Source organism: Asparagus officinalis, chromosome 7 (assembly GCF_001876935.1).
Source record: "Asparagus officinalis chromosome 7, Aspof.V1, whole genome shotgun sequence".
Classification (NCBI taxonomy): domain Eukaryota; kingdom Viridiplantae; phylum Streptophyta; class Magnoliopsida; order Asparagales; family Asparagaceae; genus Asparagus; species Asparagus officinalis.
The window spans coordinates 140,443,151-140,453,957 of record NC_033800.1 but is presented as its reverse complement, the minus strand read 5'-3'; the positions used below and the strand labels follow the sequence as shown (position 1 = coordinate 140,453,957).

General features: G+C 47.2%; 1 protein-coding gene across 1 annotated transcript in view; it reads right to left on the bottom strand.

The window, feature by feature from the left end:
- Nucleotides 1–10,807, bottom strand: part of LOC109847873 (protein FAR1-RELATED SEQUENCE 5-like) — a 20,734-nt gene that overhangs the window by 1,109 nt on the left and 8,818 nt on the right. The gene's annotated exons all lie outside the window — the stretch shown is intronic.

The following is a 10,807-nucleotide window of genomic DNA, read 5'->3' as shown; positions in this document are numbered from 1 at the left end:
GGGGGCGGCCGGGTCACCTTAAGGTGACCTACGGGCGACCGGGTCACCTTTGCGGTAATCTGTGTTTTTCGGTCTTCTCGGCTGCTATTTTGGACTTGGGCCTCCATACTTGGCGTTGTTTTGTTAGTTTTTTTATCACCTCTTCCTTTTGTAATTTTTGTGCCTCTTGAACGAGAATCCGCGCATGTGGGAGTAGTGCGTGACACTTCTGAATACACTCCTCGAGAATTGAATGGATCTTTTTGTCGCGGACCTATTCATTGGTTAATGGTTTGGAGGAAGAGCTATTTTCTCACTGCTGAGGCGCTTGGCGTTTCCTGAATTCTAGATCCGCCTTATAACGAATCCCGTCAACCGGCTCCAAGGCCTTGGCTAATTGACGCGTGAGGCATTGGCGCTGCCTTTGACGAGCCCTCTTTGATAAAATCGGCACACCTTCAGCACTCGACTCCTTGATTGAGAAGGAGTTCAAATTTACAGATCCGGCTTCATTGGACGCCGGATGAGCGTTGCAAGGCGCAACTGTAGCAGCAAATGGGACGATGATCATCACCCTAGGTCTTCAAATCTGAAGACCAGCAGACCTTCCTAGAGGAGATCTTCTTGCACTTGCGAAGGGAGGAGGATCTGTAGGAAGACGACATGTATTCCTCGTACTTCTGTTGGTCGAACTTGTACTCGACTTCTGTATCAACCAGGATTAGGATCCTTGGTTATGACACTATAGCCTCGGCAGAGAGGCCGTTGGCTCTCACTGTGGTCACCAACGTGTTTGATTCGAAAGTTGGTTTTTTCATTGTAGGACTCATTACAACTTCAGTCGTTACAATAAGTTCAAAAGGAAGGACTTTTTATAAAATTCCTTACATAATAAAAATAAAAAAATTACAACTTTCTTTAAAAACACACGCAGATGATGTTTATCACCCGCTGCTCGTGTGGGGTCTTTGCCTGTGCCGGAGTTTATCCGTGAACCACCACTGATCTGATTCGGTTGATCAGAAGGCTAAATATCCGTTGCTTCACGAAGGAAACAAGAACAGAAGCAGATAATCTCAACCAAGTGAGATTACTACTCTTCTCGAGATCAGTACAAATTCTGATCTCAAGAAATGACGAAACGAGCCTCAGATCCTTTGAATAGCTCCTTCTTTATGCCGGAGTTCGCCAAGATCCCGCTAGCCTCTCTGAAATTCGTGGATCACTCTTCACAGGGACACCTCGCCTAAATTTCCCGATCCTCAGATCCCCTGTGTATAGGACCCTAGACTTATATTTATAGGCTTCAATTGCAGTGTTTTTGGATAAGAACAAGTGATTTGGCATCATCTTCAATTAATAATAGACTAACCACATTTAGGGATGATATCCAAGCAGTTAGGAGGCTCTGAAACGAACAAATCCCGAGAAAACATCGAAATACGTGTTTTCGAGAACCGGTGTGCGAGTCAGTTCAATGTGACCTGCGGGTGTGAGAGTCACATTACGGTGACTCGCATGAGTGCGGGTCACTTTGATGCGATTTCCAAGCGACTATGTCTTGTTTTGGTCTTGTTCAGTCGTTTTGTGCACGTTTCGACGTTTGTTTGACTTGTATGCTTTCCCGACTCACTTTGCTTCTCTAGGTATCGGATGTTTGCGTCGAAAATTGTTGTATTCATTGTGGTATTCATTACAACTTCGGTCGTTACAATGAAAACAAAAAAAGATAATCTTTTTATAAGATCTTTACACAATGAAAACAAAAGTTACAACTCTCGTCAAAACAAACGCAGAGATCGTTTATCGGTCTTCTGCTTGTGTGGGATCTTTGCCTGTGCCGGGGTTTATCCGTGGACCGCCTTAGATCTGGATCCGGTTGATGGAAAATTCGGCAGAGCTTCGCCTTCGTCGAGGAAGTATTTGATTTGAAGCGCTGAGATCGACCAAGCGAAATCATGGCTCTTCTCGAGATTAAGACCAAGCCTAATCTCAAGGGACGGACGGGAATGGGCGTCGGATCTCTCGAACTCTCCTTCGTTATGCCGAAGAACTCGCCAAGATCTGTTAACCCTCGCTGAAATTCGTGCTCCTTTGACTCCACAATCCGGCAGCACCTCCTCGTCTTGATAATCAATCGCCCCAGAAAATGGAGGCCTTTGGTTCATATTTATAGGCCTCAAAATGCGGTTATTTGGATAAGAACAAGGGATTTGGCTCTATCTTCAGTCAACAGCAGCCTAACAACGTTTAGGGATGATCTCAAGTCAGTTAAGAACCCCTGAAACCGATAAACCCTGCAAAAAACCAATTTAAAACTGTCAAAACGTGTTTTGGAACTTTAGACTGCGCAACAGGACAATCCGACCCGCGCTCGCGCGGGTCGGATTGATCCGTCCCGCGCTCGCGCGGGTCGGATCATTCCGTCCTGCGCTTAGCGCGGGTTCGCCGACTTTTTCCCTTTTTTTCAGCGCGGCAGACTGGTCTGACCCGCGCTTGCGCGGGTCGGATCAGTCCGACCCGCGCTTGCGCGGGTCGGATCAGTCCGACCCGCACTTGCGCGGGTCGGACAACTCCGACCCGCGCTTGCGCGGGTCGGACCAATCCGACCCGCGCTCGCGCGGGTCGGATCAGTCCAGGCGCTTGTCGGCGTCAGATAATCCTCTTAGACTCGGATAACAATGTCCGTCGTCTTCTCTCTGTCTCGAGCTGTGTGTGGATACCTATAGGCATTTTTAGACGCCTACAGATACCCCCTCCAAAGTATTCTAGACTCATTCTTTTATAGAGGAGTCTGGAATGCTTTGGATAAGATAGGCCATCTCCTCTATTTCGTAGAGCGACCTTTAACTACCTCAATTCTTAACTTCTTCAGCCTTCAATCTATTCATTGTTCCATCGAATAGATGAAGTTCTTCCGGCGCTGCGTTTATCGTCTGACCGTTGTCGAAATCTTGAACTGAGATTGGTGTGTAAGTTTCTGAACTTAGCTCGTGCCATTGAGTTGACTTTGAACTAATCCTCTCCGTCAGAAATTCATATCTGATTGTAACTGAAATCCTTGGAGTCATCTTTTGCCTTATTTTGGCGAAATTGCTGATGCGTTGACCGGCATCGATCTTTACTGTAACGCGTTGACCGGCGTTAACACAGTTTATACTCGTACGTTTGCTAGAGTCTACACAGTTTAAGCTCTTAAGGCATTGGAGCGTGACGATCCCGAATGTTGGGCTGCAGGACCAACTATTAAAGCTGATTCATCTGCACGTGTGGATCTTATCCTGAAGTTTGTTGGATGCTCAAGTCATGAGACCAACTAATGAAGCTGATACGTCAATGACTCGCATTTATAGAATTTTTGGCAAATTCTCAGCCATCAACGGGTTTGATAAGCCTTTACCGACTACCGTTTGAGTCGGGCTAGCACACAGATTGTTTAAGTCCGTTCCGCATGTGACGTTATGCTAAAAGAGTTAACTCTTTTAGTGCTACGATATTGAATACGTAGACTTCGTCTTTCTCCTGTGAAAAGACTAAACAGCGACGTGTATCAGACGTAGACTTTAAGGTTTTTGGCAAACCCTCAGCCTTCAACGGATTTGGCGTGCCTTTACCGATTACCGTTTGAATCGGGCTTGCATGCGGATTGTTTAAGTCCGTTCCGCACGTGACGTTGTGCTAAAGGAATGAACTCCCTTAGACTTGATGCTACGATATTGAATACGTAGACTTCGCCATTGTTACGGGAATAGGCTACCCGACAACGTGTATTAGACGCTGACCTATCCCTACTTAGGCTTCGGGATAAAAGTCCCCAGATTGGAATTCTGGTGTCTTCTTCAATCGGTGAAAGACTAAACCGGCAACGCGAGTTAGGCGTTGACTTATCCCTACTTAGGGTTCGGGATAAAATTCCCCGCGCGTGTGAAGCACGGATTTTGGCGTTATGAATAACGACATGCCACAATGTCGAATATGTGGACTTTTGTCCTTTTCACGGCAAAAGACTAACCGGCAACGCGTGTTAGGCGTTGACTTATCCCTACTTAGGCTTCGGGATAAAATGCCCCAGACTGGATTCTGGTGTCTTTTTCAATCGGTGAAAGACTAAACCGGCAACGCGAGTTAGGCGTTGACTTATCCCTAATTAGGGTTCGGAATAAAATTCCCCATGCGTGTGAGTCGCGGATTTTGGCGTTATTAATAACGGCCTGCCACAATGTCGAATATGTGGGCTTTTGTCAATTGTGTCTTTTCTCAGGGTAAAGACGGACTGGAAAATGGAAGAGGAAGAATTTTATATTCTATCTCCCGGCACTGAAGAGGAAGAATTTTATATTCTATCTCCAGTTGGAAAGGAAACTCAAGGTGGGATCTCCACCCTCAGAATCCGAAATGATGAAACTAAGAGTGGGATCTCCACTCCGAGAATCGGAAAGATTCAAACGACCCTAACTTTTATAGGATTGGTCATTCGATCCAAAAAGAGTCCCTCATTTATTGAGGAGAAAGCCCAATTTCGACCCTAACTTTTATAGGTTTGGTGGAAAAAGGAAAAGATGGAAGTCTTTCGTTTATCGAAAAGGATAACTCAATCTTAGTCCTAACTATCTGCAGGTTTGACTAAGTAAAGTTGGAGACAATCCTAACTTTTATAGGTTTGATTGCTCAATTGAAAGTGGACCTCTCGTTCATGAAAGGAATCGAGAGGAGAATCTGGTTGTGGCCCTAACTTTTATAGGTTTGACCAAGGAAGCAGTGGAAGTGGGAGGTTTGAGATGATCTTACCTTTTACAGGCTTGATCGTTCAATTTGAAAGTGGACCTCTCGTTCATGGAAGGAATCGAGAGGGGACTTTGGTTGTGGTCCTAACTATAGGAAGGTTTGACCAGGTAGACAGTGAGAGTGGGAGTACAAATCATAGTGGGGGTTTAGTGTTTATCACCTTGTTCGTAATTATCGGGTTATCCCTAAGAAAATTACATATAGCGTTCTTCTGGGAACTTCCCATTACATGAATCATCCACCCCCAGCTTCCTTCTTGGAACTGGGTCTGACTTTGTACTCCGTTACATGACCGGGTTATCCTTAAGAATATTAACGTAACATTCTCCAGGAACTTCCCATCAACGGTAGGAAACAGTTTAGACTCATATACCTATTGGAGTATCAGGGAGCAGTTTAACCTCTTATACCGGTCGGAGGATTAAGAAGCAGTTTATACTCTTATACTTGTCGGAGTGTTCATTCGGCTCAATTGAGCGATATAACGCCGGCTTCAACCAAGGTTTGGATGCTATTCTTAAGAGCGAAACAAGCCTTGGTAGGATGAAGGATCCTCCTGTGGTACGCGCAGTACTTCAGATCCGTAGTATTATCAGCTTCCTCCTGATCTGGGATAGGTGGTAGCTTGATCTTGTTATTTTCAAGGAGGGACTCAAAAATAGCTGGAACATCTTCTTCCTTGAAGGAGTACTCTTTTTGGAGTCTCGGATCCGAAGTCTTTTGCTGCCTTCGGGGTTGTTGTTGCGATGTCTGGTTAACGTCTACAACCGCTGCATGTGCCTTTCCTTTACCCCGGGAGGCGAAGTTTGAGTTCGGAAGATTCGCCGTCGGTTGGCTCCTCTCGGCTTTCTTCCTTCGGAGGAAGCGTTCGGCTCGCTCTCCGCGCGTCTTCAATTCTTTCCAAGTGTTGGACGGTGCGACTCCCATAACTTCTAATATCTCAATAGATAGGTTGTTATGACATGTCTGGAGGATGAAGTCCTCCGTGATCGGATCTCGGCAGTTCATTGCTTTATTCCGAAAGCGCTTGACGAAGTCGTCGACTGTCTCGTCATCTTCTTGCTTCTCATCGAAAAGTGTCCTGATGGATACCTCATCGTCGTCATCAAAGAAACTGCCAAGGAATGAGCTCTCCATATCGTCCCAGTTGTTAATACTTCCGGGCTTGAGACGGCGGTACCAATCGAAGGCGGGCCCGCGAAGGGTACCAACGAATGACCGAACCATCAAGGCTTCATTGCCGGAGATCATACCCAAGTGGGACTTGAAGTAGATCAGATGTTGAGTGGGTGAACCCTTCCCGTCAAACGGCGTGAAGTTAATCAAGTTGAACTTCGCCGGGTATGCTATTGTGTCCCACTCTCTTGGGTATGGACATGGAATGCCAGTCCTCTTTACCTCTCGATCAGACATTAGAGCGTTGATTTTACTCTCGAGATCTTTCATTTTCTCATCCTCGCTCGTATCGGGCTTTGGACGATTCTTAAGAGGAATAACGGGACCACCCCCAGCGTTGTCGTCTTTAGTGGGGCCACCCCTAGCGTTTTGGTCAACGAGAGGGTTATCAGCATTAAGGCGTTCATCCACATCTGAATCGCTACCTACTTGGTTAGCAGTGTTGCGACGGCTGGATTCGCCCATTTGATTGGAAAGAGCCTGAATCTGTCGGTCGTGCTCTTCCTTCATCTGTTGCATAGCCGTTTCTATTTCGAATTTAAATGCTTGCTTCTGCTTGGCTAGAGCATCCTCAACCATTTTAGCTGCTTCTTCGGTGTTAATCATAAACACTTCGCGGGATTGCCCTGGGCTAGATACCGTATTGTCAGAAGCGACTGCAGAGTTAGCATCCGATGCTTCATCGTCCGAGGATAACCCTCTCTGCATTCTCTGGTAGTCCCTGCGTCTAGTGGTCCCTGATCGCAACCGGGTTAGACGACGAGATATAAGCGGGTCAGAGCTAGAAGGTCGAATCGACTTTCCCTTATCAGCCATATTTATTGTGACTTCCGGGAGTTCGTCACCTTGAACAACCGATCTCTTTTTACGGAGACGTTTTGGTTTGAACTTAGTCATTTCGTTGGAGATCCTTGGGGCAGCTACACGCTGATAATACTGCCCTGATAAGTTCGACGCACGGGCAGTGAGATTTTGTTTCTTGGGTATATCTCTTCTGAGACTTGTTCATACCCCCATCCTGATAGTACAACTCATCGATCAGATGACCGGAGCAACCTATCGTGTGTTGACATGACTCCCCTGGTATAACGTTGTCATCGTCAGATGAATACGTTTCTTTCAGGGGATTTGCCGCTTTATTAGCATTCTTAAGAGTCACGTGTTTAGAACTACACTTTTGGGAGCGCAGGATCTCAACAGGCTCTTGGTTTTGGATACACACCCCCAGGCGGGCGGAAATTGGAGTTTTCCCTTTATGAGAAGGCTTGAAATTGTTGCGAGGGCGTGTGCGACCTCCAGCTCGACGAGTCGCTCGGGGTTCAGTCACCGGACCCAAGCATTCTTCGATCAGAACTTTGCCTCGATCCTCGTGCAAAGGACCCAGGCGATCGACTATCCTCACTTTGAATCGGGACAAATCCACGTTGTCACGGTGCCCCGCCGGAGGTACGGAACTCACAGGGATCGACGAAACAGGTGTAGAACATCTTCTGCCTTGACTCTGGCGCGGGTCAGATTTAAGTGACCGACAGGTTGGAGGGTCGGATTCAAGTGACCCGCAAAGTGGAGGGTCGGATTTGGGTGACCCGCAAAGTGTAGGGTCGGACCCAAGTGACCCACGATTTGGAGGGTCAGATTTGGACGACCTGCAGATTGGCGGGTCGGATTTTGGTGACCTGCAGATTGGAGGGTCGGACCCAAGTGACCAGCGATTTAGAGGGTCGGATTTGGGCGACTTGCAGATTGGCGGGTCGGATTTGGGTGACCTGCAGATTGGCGGGTCGGATTTTGGTGACCCGTGGACCGGCGGGTCGGGATTGATACCGGTGACCCGTCGATGTGACCGTATTTTTTGATCTTTTCGGCCGCTGTCTTGGACTTTGGCCTCCAAACTTTGTGCAGTTTTGGTGGCTTCTTTTCCACTTCTTCCCTCTGCAATCTTTTGACCTCTTGCGCAAGATTCGCCGCGCGCGCAAGCAGTACGCGACGCTTTTGATCCGCTCTTCAAGAGTTGAACGAGTCCTTTTGACTTGTACCCATTCACTTGTTGGTGATTTGGAGGAGAGGGCATTTTTCCGCTGTTGGGGCGCTTGACGTTGCTTAATTTTCAGATCCGCCTCATAACGATCCCGTCAATTGACTCCAAGGCTCTAGCGAGTTGGGCGCACAACGTTGGCGCTGCTTTTGACGAGTTCTCTTTGATAAAATAGGCGCGCCTTCTGTACTCAAACTCCTTGATTGAGGAGGAGTTCAGATCTGCAGATCCGGACTCATTGGGAGACCGGAAGGGCGTTGTAAGGTTCAGCCTGCCGTAACAACAGGGGCGTTGATCTTCTTCGCTTGCGAGAGGTCGGAGGATCTGGAGGAGGAGGACGACTGATATTCCTCGAACTTCAGTTGGTCGAACTCGTACTCGACCACTTCTCAATCGGGATGCAGATCCGAGGTTGCGACACGACAGCTCTGGAAGCGAAGCTGTTGGCTCCCACTGTGGTCGCCAGTTTGTTTTGCGTCGAAAATTGTTGTATTCATTGATGGTATTCATTACAACTTCGGTCGTTACAATGAAAACAAAAAAAGATAATCTTTTTATAAAGATCTTTACAGCAATGAAAAACAAAAGTTACAACTCTCGTCAAAACAAACGCAGAGATCGTTTATCGGTCTTCTGCTTGTAGTGGGATCTTGCCTGTGCCGGGGTTTATCCGTGGACCGCCTTAGATCTGGATCCGGTTGATGGAAAATTTCGCGCAGAGCTTCGCCTTCGTCGAGGAAGTATTTGATTTGAAGCGCTGAGATCGACCAAGCGAAATCAGGGCTCTTCTCGAGATTAAGACCAAGCCTAATCTCAAGGGACGGACGGGAATGGGCGTCGGATCTCTCGAACTCTCCTTCGTTATGCCGAAGAACCTCGCCAAGATCTTTAACATCGCTGAAATTCGTGCTCCTTTGACTCCACAATCGGCAGCACCCCTTCGTCTTGATAATTAATGCCCCGCTGAAAGAAGGCCCTAGGTTTGTATTTATAGGGCTTCAGAAGCGGTTATTTGATGAGAACAAGTGATTTGGCTGCTATCTTCAGTTAACAACAGCCTAACCACGTTTGGGGATGATATCAGCGGTCAGTTAGAAACCCCTGGAACCAACAAATCTCGAGAAAAACCATCCAAAACCGAACCGGGACGAAACAGTGCGCGCAGGACAAGTCTGACCCGCGCTTGCGCGGGTCGGCGCGATCCGACCCGCGCGAGCGCGCGGTTCGGACTTGGCCGACCCGCTCCATCGCGGGTCGGCATGACCGACCCGCGCCACCGCGGGTCGCCATGACCGACCCGCGCGGGCAGCGGGTCGCTTGGTCCGACCCGCGTCGCCGCGGGTCGGACTTGGCCGTCCCGCGCGCCGCGGGTCGGCCTTGCCGACCGCGACGTGGGCGCGGTCGGCTTTGTCCGACCCGCGCCTTTGTGAGTCGGCGGCGGGTCGGCTTTGTCGACCCGCGCCGCCGCGGGTCGGCTTTGTCCGACCCGCGCCGGCGCGGGTCGGATCATTCCGACCCGCACGGGCGCGGGTCGGTTTGGTCCGTCTCGCGCGGCGCGCTGAGTTTCGCTGATTTCTTGTGTTTTTTTTACGACTTTTCCGATCTTCCGGGACTTGTAGTTTCTCCCGTTTTACTCATCCGTCGTGTTGACTTGTATGCTCTACGCGAGTTGATTAATGTACGTTGATTGACGCCATCGTGAACTGATTGACGCGCGCACTGATTGACATGCACGAGCTGAATGATGCGTGCGTGTTAACTGACTGTTGGGTGCGTTTGTACGCTTTGAGTTGATTAACGCGTGCGGTCCACTTGGTGTTTTCCATTGTGGTGGTTCGTTGTCGTGTCATCAACAGTTTGCCGATTCGCTTCATGCGCTTGTCGGCATTGGATAATCCTCTTTGATTTGGATAACGACGTTCATCACCTTCTCTTTGTCTTGAGCTGTGTGCGGGCACCCATAGGCATTTTTAGACGCCTACATCGGATAATCCTCTTTTGACTCGGATAATGGCGTTCATCACCTTCTCTTTATTTTGAGTTGTGTGTGGAAACATATAGATAATATTTGACACCTACATGCATGCGTCATCATGTATGTATGAATAGATGGATGTATAGTCAACAATGATGTTATGAAAAATTAAATATTTGTGTGTTTCATACATTTACATGGATGTGTTCGAGGGTATTTTGAGAAGAAATATTTTAACATAGCAATTCACTTTTATGAAAGTATTAGATATTAGATTAGATTAGATATGTTTGTCTCTATTTTTTATTGATATGATGCGGGTTCATTTCACCCGCAATGTGCTTGTTTGAGGTATTGGTCTAATAATATGAGGCGTTTGCCTCCCATTCTTCACCAAAAAAAAAGTAACATATTAACACCTCACACAAGCCCACTCTTCTGATTTTTGACGGCCCATTTAGTGATATAGGCTAGCTATAGATAAGTGACATCCACACCAGGATCTTGTTTAAATTCCCGGGCCTTTATCTATACAAGTTGGATAATTAAGATGTACCTCTTTTTTTCCCCCAATTCTTTCCCTATAGAACCAAAGGAAAAAAAAGAGAAAAGAAAAAAGGAAAAATACACAGTACAAGAAAAGAGGATGACCGCCGTAGTACAATGTCTACACACGTGAAGACGCTTTCTGCTCGGGTCAAAATACGTCGTCTGTGAATTTCTTCATTTTGAGCTTTCCCTAGTTCTCCTTTTTTTTTAATTAAAAATTGTATTAAAAGATTACGCTTTCTCAGCATCGAAATATTGAGTACAGCTTTTCAAAAAAAAAAAAAAAAAAAAAAAAATGCATGCAGTTT